The sequence below is a fragment of the Tupaia chinensis genome, unplaced genomic scaffold (assembly GCF_000334495.1).
Source record: "Tupaia chinensis unplaced genomic scaffold, TupChi_1.0 Scaffold000477_1, whole genome shotgun sequence".
In the NCBI taxonomy this organism is placed as follows: Eukaryota; Metazoa; Chordata; class Mammalia; order Scandentia; family Tupaiidae; genus Tupaia; species Tupaia belangeri.
In genome coordinates, this window is record NW_006159986.1 from 1,804,481 (window position 1) to 1,816,143 (window position 11,663).

Here is an 11,663-nt window from a genome sequence, read left to right on the forward strand (position 1 = left end):
TCCGTCTATAGCCTGGCAGTCCTGGAACTCTCACATCCACAATCACAATTCTTGGTCTGTTGGATTTGCTATGTGCCTCCTCAAGGCCAAAGGAATTGATTTTTATTGGTAAGAAGTGATATTTGAGAGACATACGTGAGAGAGGAAGAGGAGGTAGCCGAGAACCAGGCTAGGACAGCCATAAAGGTGGGAGTTTTGCTCTGAACCCAGGGCCCTCTTCTGCTCTTTCAGGGAGACTTACCTGAGCATAGGTTACCTTTCCAAGTGCACGGGGGGCTCCAGGAGGCCCCTCCAAGCCTCTTTTTCTAGACAAGCCTGAGACTTAGAGAATCTCAGTTTATCTTTTGGCTCTGTATTGGGAAGTGGGCAGACACGGGATGAGAAGAGCTCTCCAGTTCTGGGAAAACACCTCTGAGAGTGATTACAGGTGGGGTAAAGGGCCCATGAGCCAACAGGTATTACTGTGTGCATCTACTATGTGCCAGGTTCCAACAGAAGGATGGGAGGCGGTACTAAAGAAAGAAAAGGAGGGAGGAGACAGAAAAAATAAAGGAAGAGGAGGAAAGAAACGTGCAGTTGCTGTTGTCCAGTAACTCACAACTAGACAACAGGCAACTAGAAAAAAGATGGCTAAAAATGCTCAGTGATAAATGAGCAGTCCACAGGATGTTAAAAGGGGGGTGCTGACGGTTTCAGGAAGGCTTAGAATAGAGTAGTGGGGAAAGGGGCTGGCTGGATTCCTACATGGCCGACTACGATTCATGTCCCAGACCTGGCGACTTGCTTTCTTGCTTTCCCTTTCTCTCACTCTGTCTCTCTCTGGTCAAAATAAAAAATAATAATAACAACTAGAATTAAATAAGTAAATAATTAAAAAAAAAAGAGCAGTGGGGGGTGGGGAGTGGACTGGCAGGGTAGATGGCTTCTCTCTATGGACCCAGCCAGAGGGATCTGGCCCAGAGACTTCCCTGGTCCAGGATTTCCAGGAGCCTGTCTTAACCTAGCAATCCTGGAAATCTTTCGGGTGCCTTTCAGGGTCAGACTGGCCTTCAAGTTTTGGGGGTCCTAGAGATTCCAGGCAGCCAGGGGGAGCAAGAGGCCCAATTCCATTCTGTATCTGGAAGGAAAGGCAGGACGGGTGGAGGTAAGCCACAAGGTGAGGGTGGGTGTTTAAGGTGGGAGACTGTAAAGGAGAAGGCAATGGAGCAAAGCTGGGAGCCCGTTGGGAGTACAGTGTGTGCACAGGACAGTGCCCAGGCCCTGAGATCACTTAAGGAAATCCAAGATGGTCCTGGGGTAGAGGGAGGGGTATTAATTGAATCACCCATGGAATCATTTATTGCCTATTCTGGGTTGCAAGCACTTGGAACAATATAAAGATTGTTCTGGGCTTTCAGTTTGAGACTCCTGTCAATATTCATACTCACCATCCACCATTTATCCACTCATCACCTACTCGCCACCCACCAATGGCATACCATCACCCTCACCTCTGGTCTAACTGATCCCTCCAAAGGGAGTGCTAATCCGGGGCTACAGTGTGTACCGGGAGACTAGGGATCTGTCAGGGAGTCTCTGAGGGTCAGCAGGTCCTGACCTCTCTAAAAGTCCCCGTCACCAGGAAAGTCAGGGGCCCATTATGTCCCACGTTACTCCACTGCCCCTGCCCTCCCTGTGGAAACCAAAGGGCATGTACGTGGTGATAGGAGCGCAGTAAGAAGGCTTTTCTAGATATTCTGGCTCCTCCGTCTTCATTTTGTTCCCCCACCTCATGCCACTGCCATCCCAGAGGGTCTCAAAGTGCTTACAGATTTTTCTTCCTCCCTTCCTTCCTTCCTTCCTTCCTTCCTTTCTTCCTTCCTTCCTTCCTTCTCTCCTTCTCTCCTTCCTTCCTTTCTTTTTTCCCCCTCAGTTACCAGAGCACATGCTTTTGCCAGAGAGAGAAAGAGCAACCCCCACGGGGGTTTGCTCAATCCTTTTCCTTTTTCCTCTGTTTCTCTATCCTGTCAGGATTCTGAGCATGTGCACCTCAGGATTCAAATCATGGTCAGCCGTGTGGGATCCAATTCCCTATACACAGCACTTAAACAGCACACTATGGGGGTGGCCCCTTAGATATTTTTAAAAAGTTTATTGAGCGAGAGAGAGAGAGAAAGTCTCAACATCACCGTGCCATGCCTCTGTCTTCCCAGTCATCAGGATCACGCGCCTAGCAGGTACAAGCTGACAGGGAAAACAAACCCAAATCTTCTATACGGATGTAGCACCACACCAATAGGACATTTACCACTGTGCCACCGGCTGACCCGTGAGTGCTTGCCCAGGCTGGCATTTACTTGGCATTCAGGGGCCCAGCAGAGCAGGCACACCCAGAAGGTGGTTTGGGAGCAGGGTTGGATGGGCATGAAAGAGAAGAAAGAACTGGGCTGGCTTTTACACCACTGAGTCCCACTTCCCGTTGTAGAGCTAAGGAAACTAAGGCCCAGAGAGGGGTGTAACTGAAGGTAACTGTAATGGGGCAGCAAGGCAGCCTGAGGGACGGTGAGAAAGTCGGTTATGCTTTGTCCCCAGGATGGGCTCTGACTGCAAGATCAGTTCTCTGCCCCACAGCTTGTGCCTCCCACCTTGGGGACAAAGCTCTTCTCTGTTGTGGGCTGTCTGGCTTCGCCATGGCTGGATTGGGCTCAGCATCTCCTGTTCTTTAGAACATTATGTCGGGTTGGGGATAAGAACCAGATTGCACAGATCCTGCGGATTACTGGCCCAAATACTAAGTTTCTGGAAACGACAAGGGCTGAATGGGTGAATCCAGGCTTCAGAAGAAGACGGAGGCTATGTGGAAACTCCAGGTGTGACAGACCTTGTTCCTGGACCTACCCAGCTTTGCTCCTCTGCTCTTAGGGTCTTCCCATCCCTCACCATCTGTCTTTAGGATCATCTCTACTTTTCTCAGGCTAAGGGCAATAGGAGACCACAGCAGAAGGGGTCCCTGGCATGGAAAGCCTGCTGGGCACTGTGGTTCTGCTCTGAGACTCTCTTCCCATAACTGGGGTTAGATCTGGGGTTTGGGGCTGCACTCCTAGAACCCTGACTGAGGGTGCCAGAACCGTCACATGGCACTAGAGCTGGGCTGGCAGGGAAGACAACAGCCTCTGGGCACATGGAACCTGACAACTGGAGCTGATAAGACAAGGGCTTCAGCAATAGCAGGGCTGCCTGGCAGGAGGAGGAGTGCTGTGTGGGTTTGCGAAAAAAAATCTTCTAGGCCGCAGCGCCTCTGGATGTGGGGCGCAAGAGCCAGTTGGAGGCAGCGCCTGAATCAAGCAAGTCTCTGTTGTCTCACAAATGGATTTAAATCCCATTTAGTTGCATGTGATTTAAAACCTTAAGCCAGTCCTTCTACTTCCTGGGGCCCCATCTATAAAATGGGTTTGTAGGGTTACCACGGTGATCAGTGATCATAATGGTTAACATGTACTGAGACTTCGTGCCAGGCATTGTGTTAAGTGCTTTACGTGCGTCATCTCAGTAGTTGTTTTGCACAACCCTATCAGGCTGGCGTTATCCTTTTACAACTGAGGGCATTTGAGGATAAGAGAGAGGATAGCCCTTTGCCAAAGTCGCAGAGCTAGTAAATGGCAAATCCAGGATTTGGTGCAGGCATTTTGGCTCCCTGCTCTTAATCTCACTCACTTGGCTGGCTCCTGCTAATAAGTTCCACTCATTGAGCACTTAATATGTGGCAGGCACCATTTTCAGCATTTTACACAGATTCATTCATTGAATTATCCTAGCCGCCCTGTGTAATATTCACTTACTATGAGAGATGAGGACACAGGGGTACAGGCTAACTTATCTCGAGTCTCCTGCCAGGAATCCAGCTCAGACAGGCTGAGCTGAGAGCCAGTATACTTTAAAAAAATTAAAAAAAAATTTCTTAACAAAATTGAAGTATAGCATATATATGGAAAAGTGCAACTATCAGAAATGTTTAGCTCAGTAAATGTTCACATAGCGAACACATCATGTAACTACATGATAAATATTATCTGTATCCCATTAGGCCACCTCCACTCTTCTCCCCAGAGAAAAACTTAGTCCTGATGTCTAAAAACAGTTTTTCCTTGTTTTGAACTTTTGATAAATAGAGCCATACGATAGTAATCTTTTGCTCGCCATGTGATTTATCTATGTTGTTGAATTAATGCTAACTTATTCAGCTATAGATTGGCTATGGTGAAATAGTGCTGTTACGAGCACCCTTGAACATGTGAACACAAACACACACATTTCCATCGGGTACATATCTGGAAGTAGAATTATCGGTTGATTCCAAGAGGTTGTACAAATTTGTTTTTGAGTGTCCCCTCATTCCACATTCTGGCATTGTCCATATTTAACTTTTTTACCAATCTGTGGGGATGTAGTGGTGCCCTATTATTGCCTTTCCATATACCTTCATTAAATGAGGCATAGCTAGAAGCAAGCACTCTTTAAAATTTTTATTTTATTATTTTGCTAGAAGGTATGTGTACTCACCAGAGAGAGACGGTGAGAGAGGCAGAGGAGAGGGAGAAAACCTCCCCCACATGGGGGCATGGCCACACTGCAATCCCTTCTCCTCCAGCCTTCCCTCATTTTGGGATTTGGGCCTGCACACACATGCACCTGCTGTTTCTCAAGTCACAGAGTCTGGGATTTGAACTGTGCAGTTGGCCATGTGGGATCTGGCTGCTTTAATCACCACAGCACAGAGCCAGTCTAGCATTTTTTTTTTTTTTATTTTAAGTTTCTTTATTTACTTCCTGAGTGAGAGAGGCATTCTCAACAGTGGCTTCATGCAGTGCCAGTTCTGCAGCCAGTCAGGATCAGAGGCATGCTGTAGATGCACTCAGTGTGTTTGTGCAGACCCAGGATCGAGCCTGGGACCTTGGAAGCAAGCACACTTAATACACGCTCTGTGCAGCTTCTCATAACAGTTCTATGACTAAGGTATTTTGCAGATCAGGCGCATAATTACTCTCTTTCCTGGGGATCCTTCCTTACTTTTCCCAGTGGAGCTGGGATGTCTGGTCACCAGCAAATTTGGGACACTCCTCAAGACAGGATGTTCTATGTAGGGAGAAGAGGAAGGTTGTGGTGAAGTGGATAGGAGTGGGACACATGGATAGAACACATGACATGTAAATTCTGGCATGAGGGATCAGAGATCCTGACTCTGGGTGTGAAACAATGGGGCCAGAGGCCTGAGAATAAGCAGAAGGCATGATGGGTGCTATTTGTGAACTCCTGGTGCTGGAGGAAAATGAGAAGGCATACGGCTGGGGGGAAGTGCCATATACATGGATGCTGGAATCCAAAAGATCCCAGGCCCTATCTCTGGGGGCTAAATCTGAAGACCACTCTCTGGGTTCTCTCTAAGTCTAGGGCCTTTTGAGGATATCTTTGGGTTCCTTTGTTTTCTTTTTTCATGGGCATTTTGTTCTATACGGTTTGGGGGGCAGAAGGCAGGGCCCGGAGGCCCTCTAGGGAGTGTGGGGCAGGGACAGGGGTCTGCTTTGATTCTGGACTTCTGATCTGTCAGGACAAGAGGCACCCTGGCAAGCAGACACCCTGTTCTTTGACTCAACAGGTGTCGGGGAGGCAGGGCAAGTGATTTGCCTACTTCAACATCTGTCTGCCTGCCCACAGTCTTCTGTGTGTCTCTACGCTTGCAGGTGTCCTCTGCATGGATTCTCCCAGGCTGCATTTTCTTTTTCTCTGTTCACCTCGCTTTTCTGGAATCCTGAGCCTATAGCTCACTGGCAATGGCTCTGGCACAGAGGGCTAAGGTTATAGCAGGCAGCAAATACATACGTCCCAAGCTCTGCTCAATTATATGATAGCTGTGTGCTTGTGCGTGAGCTTCGCCACCTCTCCAGGTGGTGACAGAGCTCTCACAGAGCCCAACCTCATTCCCTTGTCTCCTGCATAGGCTTTAGCCAATGAGAAAGTGATCCCATTAGCACTGGTTGGCCTGGAGACAGTGTAGACTCTGGAGGGTTGGGAGCCATACCAGCATGGAGCTTTGGACCCTGCCAGAGGACTTCAGAGGTCCTCGATTCCTAGACTGCCAGAGCGGGAAAGAGCATCATGATTCAGTCTCTCTGCCCCGTTTCACAGATGGCCGATCCGAAGCTGAGGAAGGGGTAGTGGTCAGAAAGCGGGCCAGCAGCAGAGCTGGCTGGTCTGGAGATAGGAAACTGGATCCTGGCCAGCCTACTGCATGTGGGTTCTCCCCTCCCACCTCCATATGGGCTCTATGCTCCGGAACGGGGCTGGACCAGACCTCCTTCTGCACTGTGGAGGCTCTGTACAGATCCTAGCTCTCTTGGTCTGGTTGCTCAAAGTATGGGACCTTGGTGGGACCCTTGGGTGCCATTGCTTAGCACCCACCTGGGACGGGGGGAGATGCCCTACTTGGGACCTGGGTGCCAGCTGACATGGAGGGGAGCTGAGGCTTCCTACTCAGTGTGGCACAGTGGACAGTCCCGGGTAGTCAGGAGAGCAGTTAGTGGACATTATGAGGAGCCCTGGGGCCCAGTCCCATAGCAGTGCCACCTCTGCTCTGATGCCCCACACCCAGTTTGTACTTTGTCATAGTCTTTCACCCTTGTTGGCTTTAGTTTAGAATGCTTCTGACAGCTGTTTTGGAAGACAGCAAAGCATAGAGGTAAACCATACTGACTTTGGAGCCAGACTGCCTGGGTTAACAGCTCTGTTCTTCTTACGTCCTGTGTGACTTTAAGTTACTTGCCTTTCTGTGCCTCAGTTTGCTGTCCTAAAAGGGGGATAACAATAGGACCTACTTCACGAGGTTGTTGTGAAGTTCTTATGGGTGAAGTGCTTGGAACCACGTCTAGTTTAGAGTTCATGATCATTAAGCGTTACCTTTCATAAATGTGTGTATCTTGTCTGTTTCATCAAATGCGATGCTCCCCAGAGATCGCCCATCAGATTGAGGGCTCCCTGGGGTTGGGGGCAGGAGGATCAGATTTCTGCTTTTGGGAGGTTCTTAGCTCCCAGTCTGCCAGGAGGCCATAAATTGGGTGGAGAAAACCAATAGGCAGAACCTGCACCCTCACCCTGCTCCTTGGGTTCCAGAGCTTCTTATCCTTTATCTCATTAAAAACAAAACAAAACAAAACACAACAAAAAAACAGGGACCAGCAGTTAGCATAATGGCTATGTTGCTGGACTCCCATGTAGTTGACCATGGTTCGAGTCCTGGAGTCAGTGTCTTAAAACTCATGCCGGGCGCGTGTGCATGCGTGTCCAAGATCCCGAGAGGAGAATGGAGGAGAAGGGATTGCGGCATGGCCATTCCCCCTGGGGGGTGTTTTCTCGCTTTCTATCTCTCTGCCTGTCTGTCTGGCGAGCACATGTGCCCTACAGCAAAAACCCCTTCCCTCCCCCCCAAAAAACAAAACAAAACAAAAAAACAAACAACCATTCTGTGGATATACTTTGATTTTGATGCGTCCTCTCCAAATTCATGTGGTGAGATTTGGTTCTATTGTGATAACGTTAAGGAGGTGGAGACTTAACTTAGTTACGGTATTAAGAGGTGGAGTGGGACCAGCAGTTGGCATAATGGCTATGTCCCAATAACAAAAACCTCTCAAAAAAAAAAAAAAAAAAAAAAAAAAAAGGAACCTCCGTGGCACAGGGAAAATGCACTGTTCAGGAGAAGCCAGGTCCTACATGGCAATGCCAGTTTGAATCCCTGGCCTAGTCTAAAACATGCCAACCATGTGCATGAGCGCCCAGGGCTGGAGGACTGGAGGACTGGAGGGAGGAGGTTGCTGTGTGACCAGACCCTGTGGAAGTGCTCTTTTCTCTCATGTGGTGCTCATTTCTCTCTCTCACTATCATGTGCATGTACTCTATTATGAATAAAGATTTAAAAAAAAAAAAGAGGCGTAACTTTCGGGAGGTGATTTGGATTAATAAGATTATAAGGGCAGGGCCCCCATGACTGAGTCCTGGTGGCTTTATAAGCAGAGGAAACGACATGGACACGGAGACACAGGAACACCCACACTCCTGCTTTACCACGTGATGCTCTGCACTGTCTCAAGACTGTAGAGAGCCCCAGTTACAAGAAGGCCCTCACCAGATAGGGCCCCATGACCTTACCTCCAAAACCTTGAGCTAAATAAACGTTTGTTCTTTATAAGTTACTTAGTATGGTATTCAGTTGTTAGCAACAGAAAAGTGGACTAAAATGGGAGCAAGCCCAATTGTGACACACACATACACACACACACAGGATGAAAATGACCCTCCACAGCTGTCGCGTGGCAGGTCAGAGATCACATAGCTATTCTTTTTTTAAGTTTACTTATTTCTTGGGGGAGAGAGAGATACCTTCAACTTGGTCTTACCACATTGTGACCAGCCAGGTGGGACCACAGGTGCACATGGGCACACCCGGTGTGCTCAGGTTGATCCAAAATCTGATCCTGGGCCTCCCATGTGGCTCCAATACTGTGCAGTGACATATTTTGCCTGTGCCATTGTGGCTGAGCCAGGTCACACAGCTCTTAAATGGCTGTGCTACAATTTGGACCCAGGTCTTCTGACTCCAAATCCCAGTCCCCTTCTCTAATCTTCTCCCCAGTACTTGCAGTCTGACAGGGGGACACTACACTCGGCCTTTTAAGAGACTCTATGGCTGAAATGGAATGACTAAAGGTTTTAGAAACTTAGTAAATGGTTGTGAATACCAGATCCAGTACGGGAAGAGGGCAGGTGAAAGAGTAGAGTCTGAAGAAGGACATAGAGAGGCAAGGCATTTATGGGACAAAGAAACGGATTATCTATTGAAGATAACTTTATAGTATTACCAACTGGACTGGTGAGAAATGTACACATGCTGGAATATTCATTTTGTAAGCTAAGTAACATGTGATTGAACGTATAATAGAAACTGAAATAAAAAGAAATAAAAAATTAAAAAAAAGAGCTTCTAGTTAGGCGAGGGAGATATAGGTACCTGCCACCAGGGGCTCTCCAGCCAGGTGGAGAGTCCCAGTGCCTAGCAAGGGAGACAAAGTAAGGAGTGGGCACATGCACATTTTGCATGGGTCTTTCTCTTTCACTGAAAGTCCCATTTTCCAGATAAGGCCTGAAGCTCAGAGACTGTAAGTAACTTGCTTCAGGTTCCAAAGTGAATCCAGTGACAAAGATGGGACTGGAATCTAGATCAACGGATGCTCACACCTGTGCTTTTTCCTTTAGCATGGAGGACTACTGGCTCAGGGGTCACTCCTCAATGCAGGCTCTCCATAGGCTGAATGTAGAACTGCCAGCTTGAGTCTCTGGGGCCTCACAGTGCCCTGTATAAACGTCTGCCAGGGTACCTGCACCTGTCTTCCCTCACTAGGCAGGGAGCTCCCGGAGGGCAGAGAGAAGTTTTGGCTGCCTCTCTATCCTTGGTATGTAGCACAAAGCCCATGCATAATAGACATCCAGTAAATGTGTGTGGGGAAGTGTTTGGGAGGCCTCCTCCTATCCATTCTCCTGGTCCTTGGAATTATCCCAGGTAGTGATGGAGGACAGGAGGACACCAAAAGATGGATGGGGACTGAGGAGGTGGTGGGGTCAAGATGTGGGCAGTGGCCTCACCTGGAAACCTTTCTGATTTCCCATACTCACCTGCACTCATACTTCACCTCTTGGCTTCTGTCCAGCCTCTCCTGCATTCTTGCCTCTGAGCCCCAGCACCTTTAACTCTCCTGGATGTGTAGTATAGGGGCTAAGTTTGGCCTTGCGATCAGACCTATCCTTATTTCCATTTTATTCTCAAAGAGCTTCAAGGTTAGGTGGGTGGAGGTGAGCTACCGCCATTGTACAGTTAGGCTCCAAGCTCACGCAGTAAGTTGGTGGCAGGACTGGGTCCACTGATGACAGAAGAGGGGGAAGGGCTTGAGGTTGCTTTCTAATCAGGAACAGGTGGGCATCCACCAGAGACTTCAGGAACCTGGCTCTGTTTCCTTTCTCCAAGGAAGATGGGGGGAAGAGACGCCACTTTGAGGGAGAAAACCCTAGAATCTTGTCCTTGCCAGTAACTCTTCAGGCCTTCTGCAGTCTTGATGGTTACCAGTAGGTGCCGTCAGTTTGCAACTTTTTGGTCGGTCCTACAGGTCCAGTTTCCAGACCCCTCATCCTCCAATCACTTTCTGCAGCACTTGCAGAAAGTAGGAGATGGCCCCACCCCTGTGAGGCTGAATGAACCCGGCCCTGGGAGAAGCAGGAAGGGGAATTTTGAACAGCTCTTCAGCTTGGCTGCCCCACAGCTTTCTAGGCCAAGGCCATCCCCTCACACTCACAACCCCCTTCCGTCCCCCAAGTGGGTCACCGATTATACCTGGACAAGCATCCTTAGGCTGAAGCCGGCTCCAGAATAGCAGAAACCATGGTGGGGAAGGATGGGTGTATATTAGGGAGACCTGAGAAGGAGCCTTGGAGATGGATCTCTGCTCCAAATGCTCCTCCAGGGCTCGTCTTCCCAGAGGCACTGTGGAAGCACGAGGGAGATAAGAACCAACAGGATCCACAGAGGGGCAAGTCAGCCTTGACACTAGCCCAAAGAGCGACGCTGGCTGAATTAGAAAAAAGCACCCCTTCCTCAAAATCCTTGACTGCTATCTGCGGGGAACACAGCCACTCTACAAATATACAACGACGACAAGGAATAGTGCTCCCTGGAGTTGTTCAATGTACAACTTGCACACTGCGAGTGTCAGTCTGGCCAGTCTCCTCTAGGAAGCGGGTCTGGGCAGCGGAAGCCAACAGTCAGAAAGGAAGATAAGGCTTCGCACCTCCTTCCCTGGTTGTTTGGTTGATTCCATCCTGGGCACTGCAGGGTGGACCAGGGCCCAAATGAGCCCTGGGGAGAGTGCAGGGAAGGTTGCGAGGGGCAAGCGGGAAGAGAGCCTGCTAACATCCTAAGCCACCAGGCCTTTCTGTGCCTGTGCCTGTACCCCTGCCCCACCTCACCCTGCTCGGTATCCAGGGCTGAGACTGGAAGCACTGGGGCGGGGTGGAAAGGACTCTGGCCAAGGAGACTGAGTCCGCAGAGCGGAGCTAGGAGGTCTGGTTCTCAGGGGCAGACCAAGGGCCGCCCCGGTGGAGCTGGGGAGAAATCCTCCGCGGTCGGGGGAGGGGGCCAGGCTGCAGCTCCTTCTCTTCCCCCACCAGGCTTGGGTTCAGAGGCGCTCTGGGCGCTGGCCACTGCTTCCAAACTGCGCCGCTTCCTTCTTCGGCAGAAAAGGACTTTCAGATGTTGTAGCCGTGGCGGCGGCGACTCAGGACAGCGCCCCCTCCCCCTAACGGCAGCCTCTCCCTCTCCCCCTCGCCCGCCCGGGCTCCCCCACCTCTGGGAAGGCGCTGGGGGTGTGGCCAGGGGCCGGTATAAAGTCCGGGGGAGCGGGTCCTGGGCAGCGCTCAGCCCCCTGCCCCAGCGCCGTCCGCCGCCTTCCTGGGCCCGGCCGAGGATGCGGCGCAGAGCCTCGGCGACCAGGCTCGCTCCCCTCCGGCCCGCTTGCTAACTTCCCCCGCTCGGTCTCTGTCCGCCAGCGGGGCCGCCCCGTCTCCCGCGCCCTCCGGGGCGGTCCCTC